Consider the following 22058-nt stretch of genomic DNA (forward strand, 5'->3'; position numbering starts at 1 on the left):
TGCAGCCAGAGAAGTTTTTTCACATTCATTGTGGGAGTGAGGGGTGAGGTATTTATTGCACACAGAGCTTAAAATCCAGAGCAGGAGACTGAATTGGAGGTCAGAGCAGCATGGCTGGAGGTTTGACTCAGATAAGCCCCCAAAAGTTTCCTAAGCACCTTAAACTCTTTTGTATCTAGATACCTGGAGAGAACAGGTTCTCGCATGAGGCTGATAGGTTAACAAGGTTAAAATTCTGCCACAAAGTGAATGGAGGGCAGGAATGGTGGAGTCACTCCCCTCTGGATTATGGTGAATTTTCCCTGCCATCAAGGGATTAGGGATAAAACATCAGGTTGTCCAGGTTTTCATAGCTATGCCCACTGCTGCCAAAGTTACTCAGAAAGCCATGTTTACTTTGGAATAGATCACTTTGCACCAAGAGGCAGGGATTCTCAGCTTGTTTCCCAGGGAGGAGACCAAGACATCCTCTTTTACGGTTTTCAACCCCTCATTTGAGGCTGTCTTATTTCAAGCAGCACAAGTTAAACGCTGCATTGTACTATCAATGCACTCCACACAGAAAAAAACCATAGCTGTTTCTAGCAAGTGCACTTTAATCTCAGTTTGCTTGTCCAGCGAGGCTGCCTGTCTGCTTGGTTATGGTTTTAAGAGTTTTTAAGAGTTAAATGAGGAGACAAATAAATAGCTCCCCAACCCTCGCTCTCTGTGACCCACAAACCCTTGTGATACAGGGTTTATCAGAGGTGACAGGGAAATATTCTTCTGAGAGCCCCTTGCCAAAATGTTTTCAACACTCCACTTGTGCTGGCAGTGAGAACAACTTCTCTGTCGCGTCTGCTGACCTTGCCCCTTCCTGGGTGCATTATATCCCCCCAGATGCTTCTGGCAAATGGCCCCCATAGCTTTTCCCTTGCAGCACCTAATGAACAGCTACATGTCTGCTGTTGTTAAGTTTCCAGCAACTTCTAACAAGAAGCCCAGACCCTCATACTATGCAGGATGGGAGCTGATTGAATTCCAGCATCTTGCCTCTGGCTGTCAAGTGAGCCTTCATTGCCATCTGTGGAGCTGACAGTGAAGAGACATCAAACCTGCTATCCTGTATAAAACAAAACTGACAGCATCCCATTATATGGAGAGGAGCTTTCAATTCTAATGCTGAGGTGCAGGCCAAGCAAGGGTGTCACATGGGCCAGCAGAAGGGTGGCTAAAACAGTAGTGCAGATGGGAAAGGAATGCTCAGATTGATGGAGAGAGGGAGGAAATCCCATCCGCTTCTAGAGGATTTTACTGGAAAGACATCATAGAGGAGGAGTTCATAAAGCATGTCAGCAGTGAGGCACAAGTCATCTGCACATCAGATGAAAGCAATAGCCCCTCTGTGAGGCTGCAGCAGTCAGGGGAAAGGGGGTGTGTGTATGATTGAAATGAGAAGCCCATTCTACCTAACCCCTAACATGGATACCATTTGAAATCCCCTCACTGTGGAGAAGAACCAGCATAGCACAATACGGCCTGCAGTTCAACGCAGTGTACAGCATGTCTCTCTCTGTGCTCAGGATCTGCTCCTTCCCTCAAATGCCAACAAATGATACTGTAGTAGTAGCTGGGAAATTCTCATCACAGAGCCAGTGCATTTAGTGAAACATCCATTCGGGGCCCCGTTTGAAAAGATTTGAATGCAGCCCACTGGCTGGTGACAGGGCTCTGCAGAACGTCTATGGCTTTCTGTTCTATGGCCTTTTGGAGTGGAGTGAAATTCCCTTTAAATTAGCCACCAATCTGGTATTCAATGTGAAAATTCCAAACAAAGCTGGTGAGCTGAAGTCTGTGCAATTGCAAACAAATCTCCTACCTACTGGGTGTCAGTTAAAACCTCTCTTGGTTCACTGATGCTCCCATTGATTGAAACCTCCTACAGCCATTATTGTTCCATCTGAGAAATGGACAGAATCAACTGGAGAGCCTGTCAGTGCAGCTTGTCAATCACTGAGTCACCTGGAGAGGTCTCTGTTGAATTCCCTCATCTCCACAGGATACGATTTCCTGCTAGATTGAGGAGTAAAGGAACCAGTATTGGGAATCAAACCTCAATTTCCTCCCACAGGGCAGGTTGATCTGTTTGTTGTCAGTTTCATGTAAAAGCTCACATGGATGTAAAGAGGAGAATAAGGGAGCACAGAAGCATGGCTGAGCAGCCCAAGTAGTGTATGCTCCCTCTAGCCCAGCAGCTGATGATCAGTTATTCCCACACAGTTTACGTTAAATTTCTGAGTTCCCGCACTTGCCATGCAGGCTGAAATACCCAACCCATGAGGTCTATTAGACTGTTGAGTATTCCTCCAAAGACCTGGTGGAAATCCCATTGTTTGGGGCATGTAAACTGGTGTATCTAAACATTGTAGGGAAACTCTCATTGACCAGGGAGGCATGGGCAACATTGGACTAATTATGTCCTTTTCCTTCCCTAAATGTGATAATGCCATGTCAGCCTGGCACTAGGGCCTTCTCCCCTGTCTGTGATCTCTTGTGCTCTTCTACATGGGATGACAAAGACCCTTCCAAGGAGCACCTGCCACTCAAGCATAGGACGCAAGAGCTGCCTTAGGCAGACAGGAGCTCTGCTCAGTCTGAAAGAAAATGGAAACAGTAGGTTGCTGATGGGCTATCGGGCTCCCTCACTGTTCTCCCATCCCTGGGACATGGGGCTTGTGTCATTTCTGTCAATAGGAAAGGGCCGCTTTGACAGGAGATAAAGCATGTGGAGTGTTTATTGACTGCTGCTCCTGCAGGGGAACTAAACCTTTCCTCCCAAGGGGATTGTAACACTGATTGATACTTAAACAGCCTCGCACAGTTTGTTTTTTTCCCCTATCTCTGACAATGTCTTTAAAGGAGACAGAGTGTGTGCAGAGGGAACTGCTGAATAAAGCAGCCTATGACCATGGGGTCTGGGGGAGTCTCTGAGGTGCAGTGAAATGCCCTTGTTATACCCCAGCTGTGTGGAATGAGACTAAATTGCTACCACTGGCTCCTCCCCTACAAGGGAAGGGAAAGCAGGACTTGAGGAGAGAGAGGTAGGTTTCCCAGAGGGAGAACAGCCTGGGGAAGAGCACCACCAGGTTTTGTTGTTTTCCTTTGCACTAAGCAGGGGTAGGCACAGCCATGACGTTTGCATCTGGACTGGGATTGTAGCTTCTCCAGAGTTTGGGGTGTACAGGTGCATGGCTCTGGTTTGGGCCATTCTCTAGATTTAAGTGATACCAACAGCCGATAACAAAGAATTGTTCCTGCTGTGATTTGTTACCAAGGGCAGGACCCAAATCATTAGGGTCCCCAAATGTCAGTTCAAAACATCCTGTGTAGCGCTGAAGCATCCCCCTCCTCATCCCCTGGCCTATCTCACCCCCATTACAAAATCTCCTTCCTAACCTGTGTCCCCGCCTCCACACCCTCACTGTCTCTACTGGTCCTGTCCCTCTCCGCACTGACCTTGTCCCAGGTAGCTCTGCCACTCTCCCCTCCCAGGGTGTCTCTGATCTGTTGTGTGGATGGCTTGAAAGTTGGCTGTGACCCAAGTGTGTGGCTTCATTTTCACACGGGCAGATCCTGCAGTTGGCTGCCATAGATGCAGGGGGCACAGCAGGCAGACAGGTGATTGGCTTCAGAACACTTACCAGTCACTTTCCCGCAGCCTGGTAACGTAGGAATCTCCTGCTGCTAAGTGTGAGGATATGCCAGCTTCCCTCCCTCCCTCCCTCTGCTCTTCCCTGTGGTGCTGCCTGCTGCTTCTCTCACTCATCCCCATAGGCCAGTCAGACACAGGGCGGGGCAAAAAGCCCTGAAGCCTAACCCTTGCTCCTGTGGGGCCCACGGATCTTGTGGGATCCCAATCACTGCCATGGGTGCTGGGGCAGGATTTACAACCATGAACATTATGGTGCTGTATAATAATAGTACCTTGAATTTCTCTAGTGCCTTCCAGCTCTGGAGTGTCCCAAAACACTTTACTTACTATGGTCCATGTACAGGACTAGCTTCGTCACCACTTCTGGAATGAAACAAGGCAGATGTATAAAAGCAACAATACTTTAGGACAGGCAGAGATGAAAAATACTGTCTCTATCCAACTGAAACCGCAAGGGGACTTTTAGAAAAGCACAGTCTAATTACCTACATTGGAATAGCTTCAGGACTACGGCAAATACTCAGACCCTCACCAAAAGCTTCATGGGATATTTAACTCTAAGAGATCAGGGGCTGAGTGTTGCAATTCATCTCAGAGATGGCATTTCCTACAGCACAGTGGCCCCTAGCACCATGTCAGGGCCACTGGAGTCAGTAGTGACATAGAGGGGAAGAGCAACCCCTATTGCATTACCAGCATTGCTTCCTCCAGCATAGCACCTCTTGCTATCACGCTGCATTGACCTGGCAACACCGGTGCTGGAATGGGGGGGAAGGGGCCAAGGGTCAGATTTCTGCCAGGGTTCACACCAGAATATGGCCAGCAGCAGCCTTTCAGTGCTGTGTGGGAGGGAAGAGACAGGAGCTGCTTCGGCTGCAGAGGGGAGTAAGGTGGAAGGGATGACCTGGTTCATGTCTTTGCAGAGATTATCCCTTTCCCACTTCCCCCTGCGGCTGGAAGCAGCTCCTGTCCCTTCCTGCCTGCACACCGTGCTGAAAGGCAGTTAACACCTCCAGGCTGCTGCTGGTCACCGACATAACCCAGCCCCAGTAAGGGGTTAAGCCGACATTAAAACAACAAGGAGTCTGGGTGGCACCTTAAAGATTAACAGATTTATTTGGGCATAAGCTTTCATGGGTAAAACCCCACTTCTTCAGATGCACGGAGTGAAAATGACAGATGCAGGCAATATATAATGACACATGAAGAGAAGGGAGTTACCTCACAAGTGGAGAACCAGTGTTGACAGGGCCAATTTGATCAGGGTGGATGGGTAGTCCACTCCCAATAATAGATGAGGAGGTGTCAATTCCAGGAGAGGCAAAGCTGCTTTTGTAATGAGCCAGCCACTCCCAGTCCCTATTCAAGCCCAAATTAATGGTGTTAAATTTGCAAATGAATTTTAATTCTGCTGTTTCTCTTTTAAGTCTGTTTCTGAAGTTTTTTTGTTCAAGTATGGCTACTTTTAAATCTGTTATAGACTGTCCAGGAAGATTGAAGCGTTCTCCTACTGGCTTTTGTATGCTACCATTCCTGATGTCCGATTTGTGTCCATTTATGCTTTTATGTAGGGCCTGTCCGGTTTCGCCAATGTACATGGCAGAGGGGTATTGCTGGCACATGATGGCATAGATCACATTAGTAGAGGTGCAGGAGAATGAGACTGATGGTGTGGCTGATGTGATTGGGTCCTCTGATGGTGTCGCTACAGTAGATATGGGGACAGAGTAGGCAACAAGGTTTGCTACAGGGTTCCTGGGTTAGTGTTTCTGTGGTGTGGTGTGTAGTTGTTGGTGAGTATTTGCTTCAGGTTGGAGGCATTGTCCTCCTTAAGGAGGCATTGTGTCCTAGGGAACCTGCTGTAGGGGCTTCTGCAACACTGGAGCTCAGCCAGAGGTGGCTCAGCAGGGGAGGGTGCCCCCTGCAGGAGGAGCAGTGCCACACATGGCTGCTGCCTCAGGCACAAAACCTGGCCCTAGGGGACGGAGCAGCCCCAGGCTCCCTGGGGCCTAGAGTGACCAGACAGCAAGCATGAAAAATCGGGACAGGAGGTGGGGGGTAATAGGCACCTATATAAGAGAGAGCCTATAAAATCGGGAAATCTGGTCACTCTACTGGGGCCAGAACCTGGGCTGAGCGTGACAGTGGGGGAAGGGCAAGGAGGATGCTAAGCCCCTGCCTGGGGGGGCTGCCTGCAGAGCCTGTGAGTTCAGGGCTGGAACAGGCTGGAAATCATACACCTCCAAACTCCAGCGAGGTTTAGAACTAAAGTTGTCTTATTTTGTTTGTTTGTTCATACTATAATTATACTTTAAATATTATAATGTGGCTACATTTTGTATTCTGGTTATTTATGTTACAGTTGTACTCTGCGGGATATTTCAGTAGTATTTTAATTCCTCCACCACTTTGGTCTCCCTCCTCCCTCCCCTCCCCACCACTTCCACAAAGGGTCCGGCTCCCCTGCATGGCAAACTTCTGCTCTTACAGCCCAGTCAACGTGAGGCTAGGCAGGTACTAGAGGGCAGGACAATGACACAAAGCTCCGTTAGGAGTTTACACATCCTCTTGCAGTTTGAGTTTCTTCTCTCCTCTGATGTTTTTTCTTAGGGAGACGGAGCAGGTTCTGAGGGAACAGGCTAGAATAAATCAACCTGCTTTATTTCTGGGTAGCTTTGCTGTGCACTGTTACACTGCTGCTGCATTTCACCCTAGAGGTGGCTGCATTTCATTGCAGGATGAATTGATTGCTGTATACAAAAAAGGTCAAATGCTGAGCTTCTGGCTTACTTTCTACTTAGTCCATACTTGGGCAAAAATCCCATTGAAACACTTAGATACTAGATCCTCTATAAGTACAAGAAAGAAAGAAAGAAAGAAAGAGAAAATTGAGTCAGGCTCCACAGTTTGTAAAGTGCCTTGGGATCCTTTGAAGTGAATGGCCCAATGTAACTTCTTATATTAGTAGTAAAGAACAGAGGTTTGAATCATAGTGTTTACTCTGCAGAGTTTTACTTCTCCACTTTGATAGTGGAATCCTTGGGAAGTGCAATCCTGCTCACTGAGTTGGTAGGTTAGATCCACTCACTGGAGCTTTTAGCATTATGCAGAACATTCAAAAGGGATAGCCAGCAACAAGTGGCAGGATAAACTGTTGCTCTCCATTCCCCGGCTTTCTGTGTTTCACAGATTCAGCTCCTTTTACTAGTTTGGTTTTCTTTACCCCAAGGGAGCCAGTTAGCTTATTGAGCAAATACTCCTCTGATTGTCTCTGGAGATGCATGGAATAATGCCCCATCTCCACTTTTCCAGGCCACCGCATGGATCCAGCAAGATAAATCACACAGATTTGGAATTGATCGGTCTGGGATGTGGAAGAAAGTGGAGTGGGAGGATTTACCCCATTAGTATCCATTGATCACCATTACCGCGTGTAATCAGGGTTAATCTCAGGATTAATTGGGGGGATTTGCTGATGGAAATGATTGGCAATTTGTGTTAGTTACTGCTCTATTCCCCTCTAATGACTTAATCAGATTACAAATTAAAAGTGGCTTCTTCCAGAGCATCTCTGCGGACTTCCCCAGGAGTCAGAACAGAAAGCAAGAGAAAGAGAGAGCGAGAGAGAGAGGTGCATCCTGAGCATATGGTTTGCAACTCTGAGCTCAATTACCCAGACAGGGGAATGGATAGAGATACTCTGCAGACATACTGTGCAGAGCTCTCTCTCCCTGTAAAGTCCCCCTTGCTAGGGCTGTTGACAGCAGGGTTCTGAGAGAGAAATCTGCAGCACTTCCCCTTTCTGCATGATCTGGCTTTTGGGTAAGATTGCAAATTGCCCATCATATCCAGAGTAGAATTTTTAATAATTAATTGTAAAAAATATGTAAAGGGATTTGATTTTAATTTGTTTTCCTTAAAGATGGACTCAAAACAAAGTCCTATATCCAAACACCCTGAACTCTCTTTTCTTGTCTTTCTTTATCCTCCCACACATTCAGGTGCATTGGGCATCCACCAGTTTCCACCATTTATTTAGTCTTGTGTTGGCCTGTTCAGGCTTCTGAGTATCTTGTTGATAGATCTGGCTTCTTTCTCCATTGTTCTGTGTAATGTTTCTTTAGGTCACTCTCTTTTTTTCTCTTTCCAGATGGTGTTCGTATTATCACCTGACGTGGAAGCTGTGTTGGTGGTGGTCTGAACGCATGTCCTAAATATGTCTCTAGTTATCTTCTTATCATGTTTGATACTTTAGGATGGTTTGTTCTATTTAGATTTTCTGATGTTGCAAGAAACTTTCCAATGGATTCTGAAGATCTTCTGCAGGCATTGCCTGTGGAATGAATTGATCTTCTTATCTAGTTCTGTTGTAGATTCCATGACTGTGCCCAATAAAGGAGGACAGACACGATGCCAGTTTTAAAAATTCTATTTTTGTGTCACAGCCAATCATGCTAGTTTTCCAAATCTTTTCAAGTTTATGAAAGTTGTTTACTGCTTTTGATCTCTCACAGGATTTGAAATCCAGAGCTGGATCCAAAGATTGCAGCTTCAGGTTCCCTTTAATTTGCACCAGAATTCATGCCTTTGTTGAAAGGTGACATTTTTGCCATTGCTATCATCAGGAGGGGTTTTGCTATGAAAAAGTAGCATTTCAACAGGAAGAAAATCACAAAATGATTGTGATTCTGCAGTGAAAAACCCCAGGCTGATGAACTGCTATGACAGTGTTAATGTCAGGAAGAGGTCTTCTCCTGTGAAGAAATTCACCCAGTAGGAGAGGGGTTTAAACCAGCAGAACTCATTTCACACCAGGGTCCGAGAAAGGAATCCATACATGAGGAACTGGACTGAGAACAACAGAATTAATTTCACACAGCTATGTACTGCCTTGGAAATGGGCTGAAACTGGAAGAATTTACTGACATATTCAACCCAGATCTACCATGTGAAATAAATGTTTTATCTCTGGAAACAGGTACTCCCAACATGCTTGTAATTTAACAGATGTGGTTGATCTGAACTGGGAGGATTCAGCCTTACCTCATTCCTAATCTATGCTGCTATCGGTTGAATTTGGGGTATGTGATAATCTGATAGAAATGTTAGAGAGCTGTTTGTTCAGCCATTTATATACATCTGCAATCCTAAAGGAAAAAAACAGTGCATGCATTTCAACCAGTTGATGACAAGTTAGAGCAGTTTAATAAATCACTCATAATAAACTATGTTATGTGCCGATGGAAACACCAGAGAGCTCTTTAATAAGCCATTCATGATAAAACAGCCAACACTTAAATACCGGAAAGTCATATGCAGGGCTTGTTGATGTGTTCTGACCATGCTCTGCTGTACATTACTTTCCAGGTATGTCTGTATTAGCATACACTATCTAGAACACGTATAAAGCTGTTATTAACTGTAACTCACTGAGACGGCAGCCCTTCCCGAAACCTCACCCCCTCAATTAAAAGCCTTGAATTAGGCTGTATCTACATTGGTTCCCCACCCTCCTTAATTTCCCACTCTTTTTACCACCGGTTCACCTTACTGGTGCTAGCAAAGGCGGGGGTGCTAGTAAAGATGGCACGTCAGGCAGCCACTGATGGTTTCCCCGCTTAAGATTGCAAAAATCTAGTTTCAGAAGAAAAGCAATAACTCTCCCTAACTCCATGCACTCAGCATATCCTGAAACTCCCGCTGCTGCTTGTTGCTTTGTTTCCAAAGCTCTTGAAAATGCAGCAACTTAAAAATATTTATAGGGCCTTGCAGGTAAAGACAGAAGATTTGAATTTGATGGGGTAAGAGGCAGGAAGCTGATAGGTGGATTTCAAGAGGATAAAGTTCTGGAGTGTGCCTTTAGCAGTGGTGTTTTAGGCAGACAAGCAGATTTCAGGTGGGTGAGAGGGACTTAGGCCACATTCATAGACAATCGAAGAACATAGGTGCTTGTACAGACACTGTGGGCCAAAGATAACCAACGTTAGCCCCTAAAAAGAAACATTCAGACAACCCTAGCAACAGTGACAACCAACAACTTGTGCACTGGAGTTTTCAGCTAGTCCTTCTGAAGCAATGGGCAGCTCCCACAGGTGGAGTGACTTGATTTAGATAAATGCTCAAAAAGTTTGGGAATTTTATAGACGTTTTGGTTTAGAAACTGGGCTGGAAATTATGCAAGCTCAGGTGTTCCCATGGGATTTCTAGCATTTATCACTTTTTTAGCCAAATCCGAAATATTGGGATTAGAGCCTCTTACCATGTTGTTGCACTGTCTGATCCCAGCCAAATCCAGGAACACGCAGAGACAGCTGCAAACATGAGCGGGGCCAGAGTGTGGGGGGAATGAACAAACAACAAATCAAGCTTTTTTTCTGACTCGAGGAAAGATTCAGATTCCGCTGGAGATGTGGGAGTCAAAACAAGCTCAAAGAAAGAAAAGGAGTATTAGTGGCACCTTAGAAACTAACCAATTTATTTGAGCATAAGCTTTCGTGAGCTACAGCTCACTGTCCTGAGCCTGGGTGGCACTCAGTGCAGCTTCAGAAATCTCAGGCACAAGTTTTGGGTGTCCGAGATATTTGTACTGAAGTGTGAAAAATGGCTTGTGCAACTAGGTGAGAAAAATGGACTGGTTTTGGAGGCTGCTTTTGTTAACTTGTCCTTTTGTCTACTGGAGGCTTTTCTAGAGCATCCAGCAGTAGCCGAGGAGTGGGAAAGAGCAAGAGAGACAGAGAAGCCTCCCCCTCATCTATAGTTGATTCAGAGGAGGAGTAATTGTTTTTGAGCTGGTGCTGCTGATCTCCACCAGGTGCGGTTCCTAACAAGACTTGGCAGGAGTCAATGGGTGCTGCACTGATATTTGTTTTGGCCGTTTCTTTATTCAAATACTCGGATAGAGACAAGTTTACTTTGCTCTGTGCTTTATTCCTGTATCCTGCCTTGAAATGGGAACTCTGAGCCATGGATTGCCTACTATTAGATTGAGTACAGCTTCGGACTTTCCTGCCCCTGTGAGCTCATTTCCATATAATCACCATTGCATCTACCTGTGATCTGCCATGTCAATAACATAGATCTACTTGCATCTATATGCTGTTAATCTGCTTGCAAACTGCCAGGTAATTAACTTGCTACCACATGATAATTGCCTGTTATTAACCTGCATCGACAACATGCTATTTGCCATGTAATTAAGTGAATACAAAGCAGCATGTGCAGCAAGACAGCTGGAAAAAGCTACTTTGAGGAAGAGGATTTGATGGATCCTGGAGGAAATCTCCCAAACAATATACAATCGATTATCTTCTGCAGCCACAGGTTTCAAAACACACTCCCGGGGCAGCAGCTCAGTGAATTGGCTGCTGCCATTGGGAGAGAAGGATTCTTTCCCAAAATACCTTTCCCAGGACAACCTGCTGTCCTGGGGTAGCCATGGAATCCCCTCTCCTCTGGGGCCTTCCATTCCATCCAGTCCCTCTCCTCCCAGGACTCGCTCGCCAGATGGGCCATGAATCTACTCGCTTCCAAAGTCCTCCCACCCCAGTTGGCAGGACCGGCTCTAGGCACCAGCAAAGCAAGCACATGATTGGGACGGCACAATTCCAGGGGCGGCATTCCAGTCACCCTTTTTTTTGGCTTGGGCAGTTGCGCTCTCGGAACTTGGGGTGGCAAATTTTTTGCTTGGGGCGGCAAAAGACCTAGAGCCGGCCCTGCCAGTTGGGTCATGAATCCCTTTCCCAATGAGGGCCTCCAGTTCCAGGCATGCCACAGATTCCCCTTCCTTCTGAGGGCTCCCTACCCCTCAGGTGCCACAGCCCCCCTTCCCATTATTAGCATCCTGTCCAGTGAAATAACACCTTACCGCTAAATGCACCTCCTGCTTGCATAACATATTGAACCAACTACCAAGTGGAAGGTTGTGCAGGTGGGGATCCTGCCAGGGCTACAGGGAAGCAGCACAATGTGACGGTCAGCTTGTCTCAACCACTTCCTACAATAATGACTTGGCAAACCAAGCCTTTTCCTCCCTTTCCCACGTGCCAATCTGGCCCTCAGCAGTTCCTCCTTGTTTAGTGCAGTCGCAGTGCCTGGCTTGTTAGCGGGTAACCTACCCAGGTTTTATTTTTATGGTTGTGATTATTACTCTGTGTTCTTTTTCCTTTTGGAGGCAATTTCAGAGAAGGTGTTTACACAAAGAAAATAATTTTGATGCCTGGCAAGGGCACTGAAGCCCCCATCTGTTGCTTCTTACATTGTTAAGCTGCTCTTTGCTTCTGGTGCCAGCCTGTTTTCTGTTAAATGGATCCTCACTGTGTCAGGAGAGCCCAGCGGCTCCTAAATTAGCAAAGACATTAATCAGGTCCCATTTGGATTAGCACGCTATGTGTATGCCATTGCCTCCTGCCTTCTCCATAAATTAAGAAGGCTTTATATCTTCAAGGTGCCACTGGAATGGAGTCAGTTGTTTCCCTCCACTTCCATCCATCCCCCCGATTGCTGGTGACAAATATGCAGAACTTAATTGGTTGGCATGAAAAGAGGCCTGACATTAATTGGCTGTGTTTGGCATGCAAGCTCCCCCGTCTCAAAACGCTTCCCAGGAATCTTATCAATCCCATTTTAGGGACAGCAACTTCTACATGCTGCTGCCAAGCAGACATTTTTAGCTTCTTTGCTTCTGCTGATTGAAATTTTGTTCGGATTAATGGCACTCTGGGTGGGGGAGTGGCTTCCACCCCACGGCTGGCAATGCCTGTACTGATAAATACAAAGGGAAGGGGATCTGCCTGAGTTGGGAGCTGGACAAGGGGATCTGTATCAGTGGGAAGCAGCCATCATGTCCCACCTAGGAGGCTTTTCTAGGATATGGTAGGAGGAGACACCATTCAGTTTGTGTCATCATAGCTAAGCCCAGAGCAGTTTGTCACAAGAAACTCCCTCTGGCATAGGAGACCACATAGATGGCATTTGGTGATTAGGGATGAGGGAGAGCTCCAGCCACATCCCTGAACTTCTCTTCTTTCTATGAATTGTTCAGTTACTTTCTCCCTCTAATCATTCTTCATTTTTGTGGCAACCTCTGCACTTCCTTTCTTCACCAGGGCCAGAAGCAGAATAGCCAGATTTCAACTACCACGGAGAGAGCCTCTTCTTGAAATAGCACCAGCCTCAACAGAAACAGTGAGTGCCTGAAATCCTGTAATGAGGAAGACTCCAACTCCTGAGTGATTTCCAGCCCAGTTGTGTAGACCAAGCAGTCTGAGGAATAATCCTAAATTCTGTGAGCTCATCCAAGATGACCCTCCAGAGTATTGCCCATTGCTGCCTCAGCTTTATTGGAGCAGCCTTGCTTTCCTGGCTCGAGGCTCTGGCCAGAACCACCTAGAGGAGGTTTAGTGGTAGGGCTTATCCTAATCTATATATTTATACATGCTGTCCCTGGACAGTGCACAGGCAGGTTATAAATACACAAGGTCCACCTGGAAGCAGAAGTGCACCTCTTAAGGACAAAGGCGAGGGCTGTAAATTAATTTTACGAAGGAAGCTATTGAGGGGATTTAGAGGCCTGATCTCTGACATCAGATTACAGTAGCTACTTTGCTAAGAAATGGAAAATTTAGAGTTTCTTTGGCCTGACTGTTCCCACCTCCCTTCAGCCACTTGATGAATTTGTATCCCATCTTCATAATTATCATTAGTATGAAAACAAAAGCTGTCCTTTTGCTCCAAATAATTTCCTCACCACCAGGGAATGATACTAATACTGGGAAGAATGGGATGTCGACCTATAAAAAGAATTTGATGAGATTGCATTGCCCGCTTACAACTGCCCCCCTCTCACTATATTTACTTACTGGGGTCCTAAATGGCCATGGATCTCTCCTCAGTGCAATCAATGATGCTTTATCAGCATTGGCATCTGCATTTAATAGTGTTTAAAGAACTTAAGTGAGATTGCAAAGCAGAATGAATATCCAGTAGAGGAAAATGTTACAGCAGCACAGAGCCACCAGGAGTGGAAGTGGCTAGCATGGTTGGAGGGTGGGGATAGGGGTTCCATCTTTTCTTTCATGTGGTTGTGGGTTTTGTGTTGCCAATTTTGACTAGTCGGCTCAGTGACAGGGTGGAATTGTCTTTTCCAAAACTGAAAAATTTCACTTTCACAGTTTGTCATTTTCCAAATTTAAAACAAAAATCATTTTGAAAAAATTCTCATTTCAAAACAAAACCGGTTTTTTAAGAGGCCGGAGAAAGCTGACATAAAAAACAAATGGAATGAAAAATGCCTTTAGGTTTGCCAAATGTCTGAAATTTCATCCCATCCCCTATTGTTTGAGCAGCTTTAGTTAAATATACAGGCATTTTCCTCCCCCACCCTCCCGTTTGTTTGTTTATTTGTTTATTAAATGGGAGAGGACATTCCTCTGGGTGATGCTGTAATAGAATGTTTCACCTGATGCCTCATTTCCTTCCCACTCTTTAAATTATTTTTATGGAAATTAAAGAAGGAAAAAACCTATTAGGACCCTAAACCTGCACTGTAATTTGTGTGGGCATATTGCAGTGGAACAGATCCCCACTGAAGCCAGTGGACTCTACGCAGGTACATCAATCAGCCTACATAGATTTCAAGGCAGGATCAAGGTCTAAGTCATTTAGTCCACCTCCCTTGGCCAATATATAAATATGGTACATTATGTCCGGTGGTTCAACCAGTGAGTATAACTGTAAATGTTCTGACTGATGGAGCTTTCACCACTTCCTTTGGAGAGAGGATTCCCCATCCTAAAAGATCTCAGTTTCAGGAAGTTTTAACTGATATTCATCCTAAATGTTCCTTTATTAATTTCATCCCATAGTTATTTAATGTGATATAGCTAGGTAGAATTCTCCTTTCTCTATGGTACTTACACTCATCAAATATTTGCAGAGTGTTATCATTGCTCCCCTTAGTCACCAGTTATCCAAGCTGGACAGATTTTGCTCTTTAAATCTTTCCTCACACAATGACTCTGTCAACTTGCGATAATTTGTGTAGCTCTTCCCTGAACTCCCTGCAGTTTATCAATATCTTTCTGGTTACAAGGAATCCAAACTGAACGCAGTATTCCAAAATTCTTCTGCCTTTTCTTTCAGATAAACACATAGCAGCTTGTACCAGAAAAACACAAACAAACAAACAAAAACAACCACCCAACAACAATCAGAAAACCCCAATATTGTGCCAGAACAAAGCACTCAACTATCTCCCTGAGGAGAGGATGAAAGAGAATGAACCACACATGACAGATATCAGCCATGTCTTTTAATACACTTCTGGATGGTGCTCAGCTACAGTGGCAATGAGGGTGGTATAAGAATCAGAATAGGATAAAATAGATACAGTTACACCCAGGTCCTATAGACCAGGACTATCTCTTCCCTGCTCCATAAAGAGATGGCTTTGCATATGCAGCCAGAACCGAGAAGGCCCTTTCTACTGCCCTGTTTCATTGTAAACTCATCTCTAGCTTTCTCTCCAGCACCATCCAATAGCTTGACCTTCTGGCTAACCAGGCACCACTCCTTTGCTACCAGCATTCTTAGTGTAGCATCAAGTGACACTACGGGTGTGATGAGCCTGCTCCAGAAAGTTACTATCCTGGGCCAGCTGAGGAGTTGCCAGATTCATACATTAAATATTTTAATAGAAGATGTCCCATGACATGATCTCATCTTGTCCTTTTACTCTCATCACCAGCTGTATCAAGGGAGTGTCCTCAAAATACATAGAATTCTGCTATCTATTATCAAGTGCCTGAGAAGGACGTGTATTTCCTAGGACACCTCCTTTTTTTCCTTTATGTAAACAAAAGTAAGCATCCATAGCAGATATTTAATGCTACATATTCTTCCTGTGCAAGCACTGTTTGGGAATGTCTACACTGCAATTAGACACCTGTGGCTGGCCCATGCCAGTTGACTTGGGCTCATGGGTCTCTGGCTATGGGGCTATTTAACTGTAGTGTAAACACTTGGGCTTAGGCTGCAGCCAAACTCTGAGGCCCTCCCACCTCACAGGGTCCTAGAGCCCGGGCTCCAGCCCATGCACAATTGTCTACACCACAATTGAACAGCTGCTTAGCCTGAGCCCTGCGAAGCTGAGTCAGCTGGCACAGGCCAGCCGTGGGTTTTTAACTGCAGTGGAGACACACACTTTGAGTCTGTGTCCAGTGCTCTGGCCTATCTGCTCATGGCCAGACCTGTCATTTTAGTTCTATAGTAACATTAAGTGGCATCACAGAGGCTTTAAATTAACCAGGAAGAACCCTACTATCTTTCAGATTCGATTCACATTATCAGCTGAGATAATAGCTAAGCAATCAGGTATAACAGCAGTCTATATCTGAGCATCATTATCAAATGGAAATAAAGTGTGGCAGAGGGCAGTTCAGACCTATCTATTCATTGGGGATTTTTTGCCACAGCAGGGCATCACTGAGAGCCTTCAATTCTAGGTCCCCAATTCAAATACAGACCAATTCAGCAGTGACTGTGTATCAGAAGGTGGGACTGGACAACAGGAGATGGATCACTTGATAATTGCCCTGTTCTGTTCATTCCCTCTGAAGCCACTGTTAGAGGACAGGCTAGATTGGGGTAGATGGACCATTGCTCTGACTCAGCATGGCCATTCTTATGTTCCTACTGTCTGACAGCCATTTGATAGCCTTTGTAAAATGAGCTGGGGATCTCAGTCCAGTTTCCAGTGGACAACTGTCCTCATCATAAAAAAGCACCACCACCACCATCCACGTTGGCACCATTATTGGCACAGTCAGCAGAAAGGCCTGATAATGGATGTACCAGACAGACTGACCTCCCCGCTCATCCCAACTGGCGGCCACTGAGGACATATTGTTGAGGGCTGGTACATAGTTGTGGACCTTGCATTGCTGCTGCCTGCATTCTATCTATGTGGTTAGAGACCTTTAATAAGGACATTTTATATATCTGAGTAAATAAACACTGCATCTAATCAACAGATAAACCGACGGCTCCCATCTCCAGAACTGTCAGTCTGGCATCTTTCATCAGCACTAAATTCACTAGCAAATATCCCCACTCTGATGTTACATACTTGCAAATACCACAGACTTGATGAAGTATGTCTTGCTGAAGGGCCATGTTTTAGCATGATGACAAACTGCTTTTATAGTGGGTTTTAGTTTCCTCTGAATGCAACTTGTTTTGCCATTAAGACCTCAGTTCTTTGCTGAAAAAAGGAGACTGAAATCCCAGGCATGTGATAGCCCCACAGCATAGAGTGACTCCTCCTTCAGTCAAATTATTTCCCCCAGTACGAGTCCAATCCTACTCCCACAGGGAATTTCACCACTGACTTGAACAGGAACAGCTCCTTCATTTTGGAACAAGGCAGAGAAACATATGAGAGAGAACACAAAGAGGAAGGAGGGCGAAGAGAAGGTTAGAAAAAAAAAAAAGAGCAAGAAGATGCAGTGCACCAAGCCAGGCACAGTGTTGTTGTTATAGAATAGCCTTTTGTGGTACTGCCCAGTTGTGATAGGCCACTCCCAGACTAACAAAGGACTGGTCCCTCTCCCCAGGAGCTCACAGTTTAGACAGACAGACACAGAAGTCTGGGAAGGGCAACAACAAATGGGATTTTTGATACAAATGAGTAAACAAAATGGTAGGCGGCATGGCAGAAGTGGCTTTTCCAGAGAGATTTAAAAGCAGGGAGGGTAAGGCCAGGGCCATGTAGTTCAGTTCAACAGAAATGAGGAGCAGTGACTGAGGTCACTTGTGCCTTCTGACCCAATGCCTGTGACAAGACTCAACAGCGGTGAGGCAAAAGGGACCTATCCACGATCTCCCTAATGCATCAAAATGGTGATCTAGGGCAGTGGTTTTCAAACTGCAGGTCACCGCAGCTCTGGTCAGCACTGCTGACCAGGCCATTAAAAGTCCCATCGGCGGTGCTGCCTGGCTAAGGCAGGCTTGTCCCTACCGGTTCTGACACCGTGCTGCCCCCTGGAAGTGGCCAGCTGCAGGTCCGGCTCCTAGGCGAGGGGGAGGGACATGGGGCTTTGCGTGCTGCCCCAAGCACTGGCTCTGCACTCCCATTGGCCAGTTCCATATACATACACATTTCATTATTTGATTTACTGGATTTTATTTTATTTGTCATATAGTGATGTATATATCCGGAACTGGGAACACATGAATTCTTTGGCAGATATTTTGAGATCAGGAACTGGAAAGTCTAAGGGCCTGGTTCTCATTCACACTAAGGCTCCTTTTACACTGCTCCGGCAGTGCATAAAAGAGAACCAAGCCCTGGGTATATAGAATTTGTTGGGATATCTGTACAAACCATTTCCAAATTGGGGAATGGGAACATTGAGAGGATTACGTCGACAGAGAGAGGGATAAAACCAGCCCCTCTTTCACACAGATAGCGAGAGAGCAAGCAGGTGAAACAGGTAGGAAAAGGCAGATGACTGGTAGACAGAAGTACAGTCAATGTTTGAAGTAGGGTGCTCACTTTCCTTTGTAACCAAAGCCTGCTCAGCTGCGATACTTTTCAGAAGACTCACACTGATAAGAGAGAGAGCCAGAGGGCAAACATCTCTGTTTCTCAACTTGTGCAATTAGGAAGGTTTTCATCTTGAGCGCTGGTGATGCAGGGCCATCTGCATTGGCTCTGGTAGGTCCCCTTCCTCAGCTCCTGTGCTTAATTGCACTTCCATTGGCAGCTTAAAAAGTCACCGCGCGTGCGTTTTAAATGAACTCCCCACTTAAAGCTAGTTTTACACATCACCCTTGAGTGACTGGCAATTAAAGCCCCTTTCAACTGAGGGGAAATTATTACCTGTGTTTCAACTAGTATCTCACTCCTTCCTCTGAGTGTTCATATTTTCTAATATTCCCTTCGTTCTTTATCTCCTGTGGGAGTTACATAATGGAGCTGTTTGTCTCTTCCCTTGATAAGAGCCATTCCTTTTGGGAAACTATCTAGATTCTCCCTAGTTGGACAGAACAATCTCCAGTACTATACCTGATCTGGCCACCTAACCACTTGGGAGTGAAGAAAAAGAGAGAGAGGCAGCGAGAGTGAAATAGCCCAGTGGTAAATCCATTCTCCAAAGCTGCAGTAGAACAAGAAATGATCTCTGAACACTCTGCACCTGCATCTCCAGGATTAGTATCCTGGGAAGGGTCTGAGCTTGCAAACAGGTACAAATGAATAACCCACTTAAACCCTTTCTTAAGTGTTGTGACCATGGTTCAGCCCTAATTCAGCTTCTTTTGGTTCCCTTTTCACTGTGTTTTTTGGTGGCTGGCTTGTACTTTTCCTTTCTCTGCATTAAGTGAATTTTATGCTGTTGAAAGGTGCTGGACTGACAACTCTGGTGGCCCAGGCCCAGTTATATTGTGGGATGATGAAAATGTGACAAGTTTATTCTTACCGGTCTCAGAAGGCACGGCCCATTCTGGCTTCAGATATTGATCTGGCACATGAGTAGAAGATTTTATTGATGTAATTTTAACAAACAAGGCTGAGCCATCTCCCCAGCCATCACAATTATCATCTCACAGTTCTCCATTCCAAAGAATCCAGCCACACTTCACCAGAAACAAAGAAACAGGTGCACACGCGAGAAAATGCTTATACACCTTCTGGCATCCCTTCCCCCAGCCCTGTAGTGGAGCCACCTCTGGAGGCTGAAAGGGGAATGTGGCAACTGTCTTAGCATTGCACTGCAACACAGCAGAATAGTTTGTTACAGGAAGTGAAGAATATGGATCCAACTAAAAATGCAGTGGAAGGTAGAATTTCATTACCTTCACTGAAATTTGGCCAGGCCACTGGACCTAACACCAATACTTTTGTGAAAATTACCATGAGATTTTAAATGGCCAACAGGGGTCTGGAGGTCAGTCGTATATCTCATCTGAAAGAAGGTCCTCTCAAAAGTGCAGTTCTCGCAACAACCGTGCTGAGTTATCAGGTTCAGCACTGACACAAAGGGAAGAGTGCCACTTCCAGAATCACTAGCACAACGTGGATTTGCCCCCAAAATCTCCCATTCAAATTCCATCCAGGCCCAGCCCTCTTTGCCTTGTGAGATCTGAGAAGTTCTCTAAGGTGGCGCAGCTGCAGAGTAAAAGACCAGAAGAAGTGCCACTTCATTAATGAAAACCAAGTGTGTGTGGGGGGGGCGTTTACATCTCAAATGAGAGTGAACAGTCAGAGGGAAATGTATGCCTCTCAAAACACAACTCAGACTTCACAGGGGAATGCTCCCCTTACCCCTAAAACTCAGGCAGTCTCCACAGAGAAATGTGCCCTCCTCCCCATGGAATGTAACTATCTTTTTCCAGGACTCAGATCAGTCTATGGAGGCTGATCCCTGCCTGGAATTAATGAGAAGGAAAGGATTTTGCCCATTGCTCGAGGCTGTAAATGAAACAGTCATGCCCAATGTTCCCAAATTCATTCAACTCACCTCCCTGCCCTGTAAATGGAGAGGAAAAAGGGGGTCAGCGGTGTCTTTGGCAAGAGAGACATACAACTCGGAAAAGCCTGAAAGAAACTGTCTGTGGCTGTATTAACATGATAAATCCCAAGACATGACAGTACTTTTTGGATTCTAATGAGATGGGAGAGGTATTTCCTCCAGACTGACTTTCCCCGGTCCCAAAGAAGGTTTTATAATAAAGCGATTGTGGGATTTAATACCAGGATGGCGGGATTAGATATTCGTGAACCAAGACCGTTCCACAATCTTTCACCCTGATTTGCCACTTGGTGTTCTTATTCCTCTAAACACAAAACAGCTCCCTCCTGCCTCCTGGACCCCAGTTCCATTTATAGTATTATAATAGCCTCCAGCCCAGGCTCGACCAAGAGCCTCTTTCTAGTGCATTTGCCTTGATTTAATGCTTTGATTTGAAAGTTATTTTTTACAATAAGAGAAAGGTGGACTGTGCCAAAAAAAGCAGTTTCATAAAATGCTGAACATGACTTGCATTCTGTAATTGCAAACCTGAGAGACTTGGATTAATTGACGTTTTGGACGTATTGCAGAGTATCATATTTAATCTTGAAAAGCAGGTTCCAGGCAATGAATGCGACTGCCAAACCAAACTCAGACTCCTTGCCGGGCTCCTACCATAACTCATTTTCAAATCCATTCAGCACAGTCCTGAACCTAAATGTTTACATTTTTGATTTACTAAGATAACATTACTGGGTCACTGAAACTGTTTGTCAGGGAATGTCTCAAACAGACAGGGTGAATTAGTGATGCACCAGTTCGGATTTCGTAGATGCGTGTGATATGACAGAAAGTTCTTAAAACCCTGACATGCAAGTGGGTAGGTGTGTATGACTTGCACAAATGCAATTTCATAGACATGTGGGACGAAAGTGAAATTTCACAGTTGCATGACTTGCTGCAAGGGTAATTTTGTAGATGTGAGACTAGATGCACGTGTAATTTTATAGATGCAAGATTCATTGCAAGTGTGATTTCATAAATGCATGAGATGCTATTGACATTCAGATGCAGAACACTGCAAGCTCCTGTATGAGAGCTGAGGGAACTGGGATTGTTTAGTCTGCGGAAGAGAAGAATGATTTGATAGCTGCTTTCAACTACCTGAAAGGGGGTTCCAAAGAGGATGGATCTAGACTGTTCTTAGTGGTAGCAGAGGCCAGAACGAGGAGTAATGGTCTCAAGTTGCAGTGGGGGAGGTTTAGGTTGGATATTAGGAAAAACTTTTTCACTAGGAGGGTGGTGAAACACTGGAATGGGTTACCTAGGGAGGTGGTGGAATCTCCTTCCTTAGAAGTTTTTAAGGTCAGGCTTGACAAAGCCCCGGCTGGGATGATTTAGTTGGGGATTGGTCCTGCTTTGAGCAGGGGGTTGGACTAGATGACCTCCTGAGGTCCCTTCCAACCCTGATATTGTATGATTCTATGAGAGGCAAGAGAAATTGTGAAGAGGGGTTTTAATTTGCAAGGGTAAATTCATAAGTGCGTGAAATTTTGTAAAGGTACTGGATGCAAATTATACTTCAGAGAAGTGCGACTCAGCTTGTGTGTATTTCTGCAGATGCATTATTTTAGTGAAAATGGAATTTCATCAATGTGTGGGAATACAACTGACATTCTGTAAACGTGTCTAATGCAAGAGAAATGTAGTAGGCAGAGTCCAAGTTTCAAACAAAACCCAGCATTCAAATATTGCCCTCTAGCATTGTTGTTGTAAAATATTTCTCCCATATTGTCATGGGTTTATAACTCAGCCAAAAATATTTCCTTCTGTCTGAAATATGACAAAACGCTGGTGTC

The sequence above is a fragment of the Lepidochelys olivacea genome (genome assembly GCF_965140295.1).
Source record: "Lepidochelys olivacea isolate rLepOli2 genome assembly, chromosome: 9".
In the NCBI taxonomy this organism is placed as follows: Eukaryota; Metazoa; Chordata; order Testudines; family Cheloniidae; genus Lepidochelys; species Lepidochelys olivacea.